Source organism: Schistocerca nitens, chromosome 6, assembly GCF_023898315.1.
Source record: "Schistocerca nitens isolate TAMUIC-IGC-003100 chromosome 6, iqSchNite1.1, whole genome shotgun sequence".
Taxonomy (NCBI): Eukaryota; Metazoa; Arthropoda; class Insecta; order Orthoptera; family Acrididae; genus Schistocerca; species Schistocerca nitens.
This window is the reverse complement of record NC_064619.1, coordinates 523,198,895-523,214,221: the sequence shown is the minus strand read 5'-3', so window position 1 is coordinate 523,214,221 and position 15,327 is coordinate 523,198,895. Positions and strand designations below refer to the sequence as shown.

The following is a 15,327-nucleotide window of genomic DNA, read 5'->3' as shown; positions in this document are numbered from 1 at the left end:
GTGGGTTGGGCAAGAGCATAGTGTCTTGGGATAGGTGGGTGCTGAGTTAGCTTGGCTGACACTTGTAGGTTCCAGCTGCAGTACTTGGCAGCAGTGGGACAGCCCCTAACTCAAGAACTTTGCATACAAGTGACAGGTAGATGATAAAAGATGGCTGTCCAGCAGATGCTGCAGGGTCCAGCAGCATGGCAGCAGTCAGGTTAAAGCCCCTGTGGCTGAATGGGTGTGTGTAAGTAGTACCTCAGCAATAGTTTGTTTGGCTGTCACCAATGATGGCATCATATAGAGACACTGATGCAGTCCTGATTTGACGTCACACTACATGTCATGGTGCTGCAAGGCTGCCATGGTACAGGCAACCAGCTGCTTCTGTGATGTTGTCAGCTGTGAAGAAACACCTGTGGTAGGCACTGAACGTGTGCCATATTTCAGTGTCCCAACACTCCTTCTCTGGTGGACTCCTTAACCTCCATCTGTGCTGTCACTGTATAATGCAGAGCATAAATAAATTGTACTTCAAATTACACTGGGTCCTTACATCTTCATCAATTGAATGCCTTCTGGACAATGCTTTTCTTGTGTATGTCTCAACAGCATGGATATTGCCTAAATCAAAGGTACAACTTCATTGTGTATTTTGGTGGCTGCAGATTTTGTAAATTTATATTTTATGGAATTGCAGAACAATGTACAGACAGGAGAATTTTCCTGTTATGGGCTCCCATTTTGACATTAGACAGTGATTTTTTTTAATGTCATCCATTGTTTGTGATTAGTATTGTAGTTAGCAGAAAGTGTTTTTTACATTTTTTTAAAATATGGTTCCTTTGATTTGTTAGTAACAAAGATTTTAATCTTTTCACACCCAGTAGCATTTCTGAGTAAGAATACTTTGAGGTGAATTTAATGTGTTTCTCTTCTAGCAATTTTGTCCTTTGAAGACAAGGGTCTTATTTGGGAGGACACTGAAAAAAAAGACCAATTTCATTGATATTTAAGGTGTCTTTAGGCTCATATTGGTGTATAATTTCTTTTGATATACATCTGTACCATCCACAGTTTCTGTGTTTAATCTTCTTTTTTTTTTCCCACCACAAACAGTTAAGTAAAACCCACATTACCACTTATCAAACCCATCAATTGTCCCACCAAATGGGAAGAAATATAGGCTATTTCATGTAATGTCACACATTTGGTTGTTGGAAGACATCAGACCACTTCTTTGTAATTTCTTCCAACTCTGTACATTCAAGTAAATAGCAGCTTTCTTCCTTTTGGCATTTGGACCACTTTTCCATTTGGTGTGCAAGATGTATGGGACAAGCAAAATAGCCTTAGACTTCAATGTAATAATTCCACCAAAGAAGGCAGGTGCTAACAGGAGTGAACATTTGTCCTCTGAAACTTCACAGTGACATGCTTCAATAAAATCTTCTTGATTTACAAACTGCATTACTTCAAATAAACTACTGAGGCTTTCACTAGCTGTCTCTCCATTGTTATCAGAAGTTACTCACTCACTGCTCCACTTATATAAGTGTGATTGCAGCTGAAGTGATTTACGCATGGAAGGCAGGTGGGCAGCTCATAGCACCTCTGTCCCACTATGGGACTGAACAACATCAGGTGGTACGAGTGGCCAGCCCCGTGTTTGAAACTGTCCTCCCACATCCCTACAAGTGTCAAGTACCCATGTTTGCTTTTGCCTTATATCCAAAGATGCCCTCATCCCCTTCTAAGTATGTAATCTAGCCTCTGTTAAAAGTTAAAATGGTTGCTGTTTATTCTAATTTTGGCTGCCTCCTTTAAGACAGAATTCCAATATGATAATGCATGAGCTAAGAGTCTCACCTTTTTAAATTCCATCTTTTGTCCATTTTCTAGTGTGGTGTGACATGTTGACCATTCAAAACAACAAGTTACACTTTTTCCGCTCAAGCTGATGAAAGATGTGCTTGTAAAAATTTTGTTTATATAGTATTTAAGTAGAGAAATTTCCAGTGTGGACAATGTGGTTTGTTCTATGTGCTGACATGGTGAGAGAAGTGTGTGCACAGAACATTGTCATGGCACAATGGCGGTGGGATCACTTATACTTTGGCACCGTGGATTGATGGTGTCTTGGAAGGCAGAGCAAAAGATGTTGCTGATAATGATGATGGCTGGGAACAGTTGAAAGTTTATCAAAGATGTTTCGAGATTGTTTGGAAATTATTATATGTAACAATTTACACAAGTTCCAAATTGAAAATAGATCTATCCATCCACAGTTTTAAATGATCGTATGCACTGTACAGTAGAGTTATTGAAAGACATTTACATCATTTAGTAGCTTGTGTAGTTTGGAGCTCTCTTATAGCTCTTGACCCTTTGTGGAAGGTGAGGAAGAAAAAAGGCAAGATTTTGTTGCACTGCACCGCAGCACCACTACATAAAAAAACTGTAAAAATACGTTACTCCAGCTACAGAACTTCGCTGCCACACTCCATTTTGTTGCCCTAAGTGCAGGACTTGAATGACAGAATGAAGAGAGCTTTATCAAAAATAGAAAAATGTTTAAGAAATAACGGAAGAAAATATTATGTTTCCCAGTAACCTAACAAACAGTGAAGAAGATATAGGTGAGTACACCCTGTGCTGTTGCTCAATGTAGTTATAATGTGTGAGAAGAAGTTATTTTCATTAGTGGAAGCCAAAGAATTTTGAATTCCTACAAGGAATTCAATAGAGGAAAATAGCTGACAGGAGGGATGAGGTCAACAACAAGGTGTATTTACATGCAGGATTAAAAACTTCTGGCATCTGACTCAACAAGCATTAAGTTGACAATATAGATGAATTCCAAGTGCTGATTCCAAGGCTACAAGTGCAGCAACAACAGAATTGCATTGAAATAAGAAAAAGTCGTACGGAGTCAGGTCAGGTGAGTAAGGTGTGCTGGACAGCAGAACCATGCCATTTTTAGCCAAAATCTGTCTAACAGAGATGGCTGTGTGTGTAGGTGCATTGTCATGGTGGAACAATCAGTCTCCTGCCTGTCACAAATCTTCTGTTAAAATTAACTCAACCGAGCTCCAAGAAAACCCACTAATCTCTGACAGTTGATAAATTGTCTGTTGACAGTCTGTGAGCACAAACTCTCAGATTTTTTCAATATTTTCATCGATTCAAGCAGTTGATGGACGTCCAGAACAAGGTTTGTCATCAATTGACATGTCGCCATCTTTAAATCAAGCAAACCACTCGTACACTTGAGTTTTTCCCATAGCATCATCTTGGTAAACTGTTTACAACATAAAACAGTTTCAGCAGCATTTTTATGCAGCACGTTCTTCATTTAAATTTGCCAACATCAAAAACGAAATGAGAACAATCACTGCAGATGAACAGAAAGCAGGTTGACATGCAGGCAGCATTGAACTGGCAATGAGTGGCACTATACACCTAGTGTCAGAAACGTGCACTGCAAAAGCTCTACCAGTGGCAATGTTATTCCAGTTTTTTTTTGGGTACCCCCTTGTATACTGTGAGGCGTAAAATTCTCCCTGGCAAACTGATCTTGAGGAGATGTGACATATATTTTCCCACAAGCAGTACAGATTTTAGTCCCACGGATTTTATTCTTATGGGGATATGTCATATCGAAAGTGTATGTCAATATCTGTAGCAAAGTGGCAGCCATCCCAGTGTCTACATACCGAGCCGTCATGCAAAATTTTGTTCATCATTTAAATGAGTGCTGTAGGCATGTACCAATTACAATTAAATGACTATTGTTAAGAAACAAATTCTTATACTGTATATTTCAATAATAAATAAAGATTTTGTCGATAGAATTTAATCTCTATATTTTTGTGACACATCAGATACAAACTTTCTCTTGAGAGATTGCCTAATATGTTTTGGAACTGCATGTATGCCCTAATCTTCCCCTCCACCTCCCTCTTTCTCTACACCCATCAACTCTTCCCCCGCCTTTTCTCTGCCCACCTCCTCCTTCCCCCTCTCTCTTTGTCCATTTCTTCTTTCACACTTGCCCTTTGTCCATGTCAGCCTTCCCTCACTCTATGTTCATTTCCTCCCTGCTGTCTGTCATTTCTTTCCCCCGCCCTCTGTCCTTGAGCCTTATTTATTGTTAATGCAAACAAAATCTTGATTGTGAATTATACTCGATTAAAATGAAAGAGTAAATTGGTTGGGATCATTGGTATAGGGGTATGAGAAATACCTCTTTAGCTGCCTGGTTTGTGGGGATAGTAGATTCAGTCACTGTACTATGCATAGATTTAACCTCTTAACAGGTAGGATACGAAGTGATGGACAGTTCAGATGCCATAGCAGTATTCCAATCATAAGCTTATATGTATGTATGAGGCTTGACTGAAAGGTAAAGCCTCCACCTTCATTATTGGGTTGTGTATGTATTAAACTGGGGACCTAGAAACGACAGAGAGGCTTGGTACTGCATGTATGCCCTAATCTTCCCCTCCACCTCCCTCTTTCTCTACACCCATCAACTCTTCCCCCGCCTTTTCTCTGCCCACCTCCTCCTTCCCCCTCTCAGTGGTGCACAACCCCACAACAGGCCACAGCAGTCCATCCACCCCACCACCGCCCAACACACTGAACCCAGGGTTATCGTGCAGTTCAGCCCCCAGTGGACACCCCCCCCCCCCTCCCCTTGGGAATGTTTCACTCATACCAGATGACTGCAACCCAAAATGTTTGCATGGTAGAGTACGTGGAGATGGTGTTTGCGCAGCAATCGCCGACATACTGTAGCAGAGGTGGAATAAGGGAACCAGCCTGCATTCGCTGAGGTGATGGGGAAACCACCTGAAAAACCATCCACAGGCTGGCCACCACACTGGACCTCGACACTAATCCACCAGGCGCATTCGTGCTGGGGACCGGCATGCTTCCCACTCAGGATGTAGCGCATTAGACAACGTGGGTAGCCGGGCAGGCATAAGCTGATAAGCCACAAATACGTATGAAGAAGAAACCAAAACTGCAAGCTATTAGCTATACAATTTTTGTTTGAAATTATATATAATGAGAAAGAATATACATGGGAGAAACAATTTCTCTAATGGTTTAATTGTCCTGCTATCATAGATAAAACTGACTATGATAAAAACAGGTAAACTGCACATTTTTGCAACATAGCGTTTTCTTTCTCACAGTCTGTTTTAACAGGAAAATTGTACATTGTTTAGAAATTATATAGTCTCAATGGTTCTTAGAAGTCCAAATGTTTATTAGAGCATCATGTAACATTTGGAAGTAAATTGGTCAAGAAATCATGATTTTTAGTAACATTATACAATATAGTAATATATAAGGGCCATTCAAATGAAACCCGGTCATTAGTGTAAAGTAAGGGTAACTATTTTATTAACGCAAAACTATAGTTATACACAGTACACATACTAAAAAATAGTCGCCAAAACTGTTGGCACATTTATCCCATTGCGACACTAGCCAGTCGGTTCCATTCTTTTAGAAGCTAGTAGGTGTTGTTGAATCCAGCTATGGACCCAGTCACACACTTCATCGTCGGCTGCAAATCGATGTTTGTGAATAGCTAGTTTTAGAGGTCCAAACACATGCAAGTCACATGGTGAGAGGTCGTAACTGTATGGTGGATGTTCCAACATGTGTCACTGAAACTGCTGCAATGTCGTCTTCACCGCATTGGCATTATCATGCAGGAGGATAATGCCATTGGACAACACGCGTCGGCGTTTTGACGTGATGGCTTGTCTAAGGTTCTGTAAAGTGGCTTGATAACACTAGGCATTGATGGTGGTTCCCCATTCCAGGAACTTGACAAGAAGTGGGCCCTTGTAGTCAAAAAGGACATCTTGTTCTGATAACAGAACCGGTGTGCACGGCCTTTGATTTCTTTGGAGGTGGTACAAGTCACGTTTCCACTGCTTACTCTGATGCTTGCTTTCTGGTTAAAAATGGTGACGTGTATGTCACCTGTGACAATATGCGACAGAAAACCATATTCCTACTCATGATGTTGCAGGTGACTCAAAGACAACGCCATTCTAGTATTGCACTGCTTGGCAGTCAGTTGGTGGAGAACCCACCGAGCACAGATTTTTTGAAAGTTCAAGCGTTGATGCATTATGGTGTGGGCGGTTCCCATGCTAATACCCAGTAACTGATGGATCTCTTGTCCATGGTGATTCTGCGGTTGTCCAAGACTAAAGCATTCACTTCCGCAACCGTTTCCAGTGTGATGACACAATGAGCCAGTCCAGGATGGCAACCATCTTCCAGTGACTCGCACCCCTCAAGGAACTGTTTGCGCCATTCCACAAACACTTCAACAACTCATACTGTACTCACCATACATAGCCTTCTTCCGTCGATACATTTCACAGCCTCCAACTCCCTCCACCGCCAAAAATCGAATCAGTCCTCGTTGTTCCTGCTTACTCGCCTGAATGTTCGGTAGTGGACGATAACTTGTGGGGTCGACAGAAGCGTCCGATCCCACGTGTCGGCTTTGACCCGTGACGTAAGGGTGTTGTCGTGTGTGATGTCATGACGGCGCGGAGTTTGGTTTGAGTGTGGCTGTCTCCAGTTCTGTTTTATCTTATTTTATTTACTTTTCTGATCTGTTTGTTCTATCTCGTGAGATTTTTTTTTTTAATTTAAAAACACTTATTACTTATTTTAATTATCTGTTTCCTCCAATTTCTGTTTTAGTTTATTATATTTATCTTTCTGATCTGTTTGTTCTATCCCGTGAGATTTTTTTTAAAAAAAAAGACAAAAAATGCTAATCAGCTACTGAAGCATCTTTATCTTCTATGGGTTGCAGGGGTTACGACCCCTGGGGAGGTGGGTGGGTATTCATACATGGCTGTCTTCACTTACACGTTGTAGCTACGGAAGGCGTCTAAATTTGTTTATATTTAGTTTGCCCCCCACCCAAAACACCCCATTTCCCGCGCTTGTCCCGTTAGTGTCATTAGGCTTCTTGTGGAAAGTGTGTGTGTTTGTTTTTGTTTCCGCCATATTTGTGACGTCATGAGTCAAAGCAGACAGGCGGGATCAGACGCTTCCGTATTTCCAACTTGTGTATATGATCTGGGAAAAACCCGGAAATTTTTTCATCCAGGAGAAAACTGGGAACTTTTTATTTTTAGAATTCCGGGAATTTTTCATTGTTTTAGTTTTCAGTTAGATTTTTGAAATTTTGACAGGTAAGAACCAATACCCTAACGAAGGATATTATTGTATCCCACTACTGCAGCAATAAAATATAAACGAGTGAAAGAAACGAAAATAAAACTCAAGTTGCAAAGGATATGCGCCATATAAACAACAAAAATATAGTGCTCATACAATCGTCTGCCCAGTAAAATATGTCAAAGGCTTTAGGAAAGCTAGGCAATGCTTCATAACAACGAATTGCCTCCTTTGAGAGTGACGTCACAACTGTTTAGATTCGTTTGAGCAGTTGTGAACGGGCTCGTGCGCATGCGCAGTCGAGTCGCTTCTGGTTATAGAACTGGGACTGTTAGCTCATTAGCTGTATAAGCAGTAGCAACAAGCAGCCCGATGTTACCTGAAAAAATTTTACTGGCGCGCCCAAGCTGTCAAATTCATGCATACGCAACAGGCCCAGATTTAGCGGGCGGGGGAAACAGGTGTATCTGCTCCAGGCGGTAATTTCAGGGGAAGCGCCAAATTCATATTCTTGAGGAAAAAAGCCTTGTTTCACAAATTATTCATATGATTTTGAAATGCATCCCTATTGGTTTTTGAACATTTTTAACACATTCTAAGTTGATTTCTGAACGAATCGTAAGTTGATTTTTGAATGCGTGCATAGTGTACATGATGTTTCTGTCAGGGAAATCCCCGGCGCATCTAGAAATAAACTTCCCTGCGGACAAAAGGGGATTGGGCTATAGGAGCTGAGCGGAATAGAGCCGAACAGGTGAATGTCAATCGCTGTTTGTTTTATGTGGCTGACTGGGATTGGGAATGATCAGCATTGTTATAATTGCTAGCGAAATCCATAGATTCAGACTATCAGAGTGGAAATAAACGACTAACAGGTAAGAGATATTACGTGTATCTTCTTGGTGTATCCAAGAAAATGAAGTTTTGACTAAATTTTTGGCTAGACCGCTACACTACTAAGGGCCAGTTGTACAGTCCACGGCAAGCAGCCGCTTAAGTTCTGTTCTGGGAGTAGCGCGAAAACGTGTTGTACGAACACGTAGTAACATCTAACTATTTGTTAAACAGGAAAGCATTGCAATGACAGACAGCAACACACAAGGAGTTTCCCCCCCACAAGGTAATTCAGAGCCTAGTTATTCAGGTAGCCCAACCGAGGACCGACGGTAATGAATTGACTATCCAAGTGTAGGTTGACATCTGGTGCGACCCCTCACATACTAGCTTCATCAGCAGCCACTCTTGTGACTCCCTTCTCTGGTGGCAAGCTAAGGGAGGTAATAGAAGCATTTTTTGCTGATTTGTTAGCATCTGCTAAACTTGGTTTTTGGTGAGTTGAACAGATGTTGCAAGTGACAAAGTTACAGTTAATCGGGGAAGCTAAGGCCCACGTACTATATCATGAGGAGTTACAAAATGCACTAACTTTTGAAGAATTGAAACAAGTTTTGCTCGAAAGGTTTAAAAAGCAGAACAGTTGCCATTTCTATAGGGAGCAATTGGACACCATGTCTCAAAGGCACAACGAAACATTAGAAAATTTTGTGGACAGAATACGAAAAGTTAATAGCAACACTTACCAATTGTCAGCCAGTGTTGAAGCCAGTAAGTACATTCCATAAGAAGCTGAGAATAGGGCCTTAGATAGCTTTTCGCAAGGACTGGCACCCGAAACATCGTGCCGTATTAGGGCAGAATTTCCGAAGAATGTAATTGATGCAGTGAACCTTGCTACAGCATTTGAGCAAAGAGACGCTGTGACGAGGTGCAGAGAAAGAAAAAATGTAATTTCCACACAGGTTCGTTGCATCAGATGTGATTGGCAGGGACACATAGCGAAAACCTGTGTACAAATTGTCAAAGGGTGGGCCATGCATATCTTGAGTGTAGCAGTACTGGGAAATTTGCTAACAGGGGTCCATTAAACAGGAACAGGAACACCGGAATCGCCGCCAGGCGTTCCCATTAAAATTCCATGCTATTAGAATGCATGCAAAGGCAGAGTGCTTGTTACCAGGCACTGTTAATGGTAAAACACATAGATTATTAGTCAACACTCAGGCTCAAGTGTCAGTCATGAGTAGACAGTGTACTGAGGTCAGGAGGTATGACCCCCCCCCTCAAGTTAAGTGGTATAGGCAGAGGTGACATACGTTCAGTAGGCTGGCTGTATGTCACTGATCTGTAAGACTGGAAGTGGAAGTCGTATCAAGGGTAAGAGATGAATATGATGCTATCCTAGACTTAGATTTCCTGAATAAACATCAAACAGCGTGTGATTTGCTTACGAAAAGTTTTCAAACATCTCAAGGATGCTAAATTAACATTAAATTTGGAAAAGTGTCACTTTGGATTAAAGGAAGCAACATATTTAGGCCCCGTTATCATGAATAGAGAATCAAAACCGATCCACAGTTAATAACCACAGTTACAGACTTTCCAGTACAACACTCTACCAAAGAAGTGCAGGGATTTCTAGGTCTCTCAAATTATTATCGAAAGTTTTTAAAAGACTATGCAGAAATAACATGACCTCTCACGAAGTTACTGAAAAAAGGTATTAAATTTCACTGGACAACAGAATACGACAGCATTTGAAACACTGAAATACAAATTAACACATAGTCATGTATTAACCTATCCAGATTTCAGAAAAGAATTCATCCTGTCCTGTGATGCGTCTGGACATACTATCGGAGCAGTTTTGGGTCAAAACATTAATGGTGCAGAACTTCCACTAGCCTATACATCCAAACAGTTAAATATGGCAGAAAAGAATTACTCAACTGGGGAAGAAACATGCCAACACAGATTGTCTTAGTAGAAAGGTAGCCGTATTAGAAGCAGTAGGTCACGATGCAGAAGAATGGCAAAAGACACAGGCTTCAGATGCAGATTGCAAAAGATATGGGACACAATGGCAGTTTTGCCTACAGGATGAGGTCTTTTGTCAAACAACTAGACTCGGACTGAGAATCATGCAAGAGGTCCATAACCACATTCTTTCAGGTCACAGTGGTCAAAGAACTACTGAAAGACACGTTGCTGAGCATTTCTGGTGGAAATCAAGAAAGTACGATGTAGCACAATACGTGAAAAATTGCATATCGTGCACCCAGTGATCACACTATTGTCGTCAACACATACCGTTACGAAGACTCTTGGAAGCATCACGTCCATTTCAAGTTGCAGGAATGGACATATATGGTCCTTTTAATAAAACACCGGCCAGGAATAGCTACGTACTAATGATTATAGATCATTTTTCAAGATATCTGACCATGGTAAGTCTCCCTGATCAAGAAGCAAACACCATTGCACAGCCTGTGGTCAATCACTAGATTTTAAAATTCAGCACCAGGAGCACTTATAATCAACCAAGGTAGTAACTTTGTGTCCGACCTCATGAAACAACTTTGCCGTTTGCTGAAAGTATGTAAATTACCCACCACCCCATTACACCCACAGGCAAATGGGCAGACAGAAAAGATCCACTGCACTATTGGGAAAACGCTTAAGATATTTTTTCAGTGGCCATCACAACAATTGGGATATCGTCATTCCATACTGTGTAAGCGCATACAACGCCAAAACACACAAAGGAATGGGCATGTTGCCTTAAGAAGTTATTTATGGAAGAAAGATGCCATTGAAATTTGATTTTTTAAGCCCAAAGAAAGAAATAATGGAGAAGCAGTTAGGGAATTTGCTCGAATAATTAAGGATGTGTTGAAAAAGGTACAGAAAGCAAATACTAGAGCATTAGAGTGTCAAAAGAAAGACAACACACACGATAGATATCCGGAATTCAAAATTGGATAATGTATTTTCCTATCCACTCCCTATGTTTCTAAAGGAAAGACGAAAAAATTAGTCACAAAGTACCAGGGTCCTTACCAAGTTGTCGAAATCACATCACCAGTTAATGTCAAGTTACAGTTACCCACAAAAACAACTATTTCATGCACCCACAAAAACAACTGTTGATCATGCATGCCGGTTGAAACCTTTTAAGGGAGTAACAGATGTGATATCACTGATGGTACCAAATACTGTTCCGAAGCATGCTGGACCGTGAAAACAGAAGACCACTGATCCTCCAATGCAGAACATGCACTCGGCTCCACATAATAACCTTTAGCCATGCGCATTCAACTACGTATCCATAACACAAAATCTACTATTATAAAGCAAATGTAAATAAGCTTTGTACACTACAGATTCTAGTGATAATGTACTAACAGGGAATCAGGTACAGAAAAGGGAATTAGCAAAATATATAAGGGGAATTCTGAATTCTAAATAATAGGAAGTACCGACATGTGATTAGACACAATGCGCTTAAATAAGTATGAGTCCTTCAGGAGAATGTACTGATAAGGGCATCTATGTCATTGTTGTTGTTGTTGTGGTCTTCAGTCCTGAGACTGGTTTGATGCAGCTCTCCATGCTACTCTATCCTGTGCAAGCTTCTTCATCTCCCAGTACCTACTGCAACCTACATCCTTCTGAATCTGCTCAGTGTATTCATCTCTTGGTCTCCCTCTACGATTTTTACCCTCCACGCTGCCCTCCAATACTAAATTGGTGATCCCTTGATGCCTCAGAATATGTCCTACCAACCGATGCCGTATTCTGGTCAAGTTGTGCCACAAACTTCTCTTCTCCCCAATCCTATTCAGTACTTCCTCATTTGTTATGTGATCTACCCATCTAATCTTCAGCATTCTTCTGTAGCACCACATTTCGAAACCTATTCTCTTCTTGTCCAAACTATTTATCATCCATGTTTCACTTCCATACATGGCTACACTCCATACAAATACTTTCAGAAATGACTTCCTGACACTTAAATCTATACTCGATGTTAACAAATTTCTCTTCTTCAGAAACGATTTCCTTGCCATTGCCAGTCTACATTTTATATCCTCTCTACTTCGACCATCATCAGTTATTTTGCTCCCCAAATAGCAAAACTCCTTTACTACTTTAAGTGTCTCATTTCCTAATCTAATAGCCTCAGCATCACCCGATTTTATTCGACTACATTCCATTATCCTCGTTTTGCTTTTGTTGATGTTCATCTTATATCCTCCTTTCAAGACACCGTCCATTCCATTCAACTGCTCTTCCAAGTCCTTTGCTGTCTCTGACAGAATTACAATGTCATCGGCGAACCTCAGTTTTAATTTCTTCTCCATGGATTTTAATACCTACTCCGAATTTTTCTTTTGTTTCTTACTGCTTGCTCAATATATAGATTGAATAACATTGGGGAGAGGCTACAACCCTGTCTTACTCCCTTCCCAACCACTGCTTCCCTTTCATGTCCCTCGACTCTTATAACTGCCATCTGGTTTCTGTACAAATTGTAAATAGCCTTTCGCTCCCTGTATTTTATCCCTGCTACCTTTAGAATTTGAAAGAGAGTATTCCAGTCAACATTGTCAAAAGCTTTCTCTAAGTCTACAAATGCTAGAAACGTAGGTTTGCCTTTCCTTAATCTTTCTTCTAAGATAAGTCGTAAGGTCAGTATTGCCTCACGTGTTCCAGTGTTTCTACGGAATCCAAACTGATCTTCCCCGAGGTTGGCTTCTATTAGTTTTTCCATTCGTCTGTAAAGAATTCGTGTTAGTATTTTGCAGCTGTGACTTATTAAACTGATGGTTCGGTAATTTTCACATCTGTCAACACCTGCTTTCTTTGGGATTGGAATTATTATATTCTTCTTGAAGTCTGAGGGTATTTCGCCTGTTTCATACATCTTGCTCACCAGATGGTAGAGTTTTGTCAGGACTGGCTCTCTCAAGGCCATCAGTAGTTCCAATGGAATGTTGTCTACTCCGGGGGCCTTGTTTCGACTCAGGTCTTTCAGTGCTCTGTCAAACTCTTCACGCAGTATCGTATCTCCCATTTCATCTTCATCTACATCCTCTTCCATTTCCATAATATTGTCCTCAAGTACATCGCCCTTGTATAGACCCTCTATATACTCCTTCCACCTTTCTGCTTTCCCTTCCTTGCTTAGAACTGGGTTTCCATCTGAGCTCTTGATATTCATTCAAGTGGTTCTCTTCTCTCCAAACGTCTCTTTTCCTGTAGGCAGTATCTATCTTACCCCTAGTGAGATAAGCCTCTACATCCTTACATTTGTATTCTAGCCATCCCTGCTTAGCCATTTTGTACTTCCTGTCGATCTCATTTTTGAGACGTTTGTATTCCTTTTTGCCTGCTTCATTTACTGCATTTTTATATTTTCTCCTTTCATCAATTAAATTCAATATTTCTTATGTTACCCAAGGATTTCTACTAGACCTCATCTTTTTACCTACTTGATCCTCTGCTGCCTTCACTACTTCATCCCTCAAATCTACCCATTCTTCTTCTACTGTATTTCTTTCCCCCATTCCTGTCAATTGTTCCCTTATGCTCTCCCTGAAACTCTGTACAACCTCTGGTTCTTTCCGTTTGTCCAGGTCCCATCTCATTAAATTCCCACCTTTTTGCAGTTTCTTCAGTTTTAATCTACAGGTCATAACCAATAGATTGTGGTCAGAGTCCACATCTGCCCCTGGAAATGTCTTACAATTTAAAATCTGGTTCCTAAATCTCTGTCTTACCATTATATAATCTATCTGATACCTTTTAGTATCTCCAGGCTTCTTCCATGTATACAACCTTCTTTCATGATTCTTAAACCAAGTGTTAGCTATGATTAAGTTATGCCCTGTGCAAAATTCTACCAGGCGGCTTCCTCTTTCATTTCTTAGCCCCAATCCATATTCACCTACTATGTTTCCTTCTCTCCCTTTTCCTACACTCGAATTCCAGTCACCCATGACTATTAAATTTTCGTCTCCCTTCACTATCTGAGTAATTTCTTTTATTTCATCATACATTTCTTCAATTTCTTCGTCATCTGCAGAGCTAGTTGGCATATAAACTTGTACTACTGTAGTAGGTGTGGGCTTCGTATCTATCTTGGCCACAATAATGTGTTCACTATGCTGTTTGTAGTAGCTTACCTGCATTCCTATTCATTATTAAACCTACTCCTGCATTACCCCTATTTGATTTTGTGTTTATAACCCTGTAGTCACCTGACCAGAAGTCTTGTTCCTCCTGCCAACGAACTTCACTAATTCCCACTATGTCATACAAAGTGCAAAATAATTTTTCGTTCACCATAAAGTCACAATTATGGAAGATGCGCTTAGCAATACTACTTTTCATATTACAGGCATGTTATGTTTTCTCTCAGACATGAAATTTCTCTTGCCCACTAATTTACTGGCCAGAAACACCTATGCATCTATTGGCTCCTCAAAATTTGTCTTACCTAAACAACTCCCTAGATTCTCCCATACTTCAGTCATTAGATGGTCTTATCACTGTACAAGAAGGCAAGATTGATGCCAACAGTATTCTGCAGCACATTGTACAATTGAAAGGTCAACATAAAATGTGAAATGATATTGGGCACAGGTATCTCTGGAACCTTCTTTTTCATAATTATACTTTGTACTGCTTTCCTGTGTATCAGATGAAAACCCAAGACAAAGAATAACAAATAACTACATCAAATTCGAGCTGAATGGCTACAAAAATCCTGAGCATATACATGTACTGCTAAAATATATGTAGAGATAATTGTTGCTTGCTACTTCATTGTATTGTTACTGATCATCATTCTACCATATTTCTAACATTACTTTCAAAAGTTTTCTTAATCGTGATGTGTTTCAAGTTATTACAGAATGAGTGTAAATAATTTTCCTGACAGACTAAGGTCACCACTGTGTTTTTGTTTCTTGTTTGTTAGTCATTTGTAGATGGACAAAAGAGAAAATTCGACGACAAATTTTTCAGAATGGGGTTGAATGTAGGGTGTATAATAATTATGTTATTATGTTTGTTCAGAGCAGAAAGACCTATTATAGATTAAGTGATCATTTTAGAGACTTGTGACATGTTAAGCCACAATATTGGGAAGCGGCAGCAGTCGAACAAGGAAAGTCAGCACATGTGTTGACATTGGTCATGTTTCTGCCTAATGTGAAAAGCATAGATCAACGACTGAAGAGTCAGTCACCCCCCCCCCCCCCCCCTAGAAAC

The 15,327-nt window shown here is 40.4% G+C and overlaps 1 protein-coding gene across 1 annotated transcript in view; it reads left to right on the top strand.

Annotated features, from left to right (window-relative positions):
* The window catches only part of LOC126263439 (mutS protein homolog 5-like), a 265,557-nt gene that overhangs the window by 238,103 nt on the left and 12,127 nt on the right, over nucleotides 1-15,327 (top strand). The window lies entirely within an intron of this gene.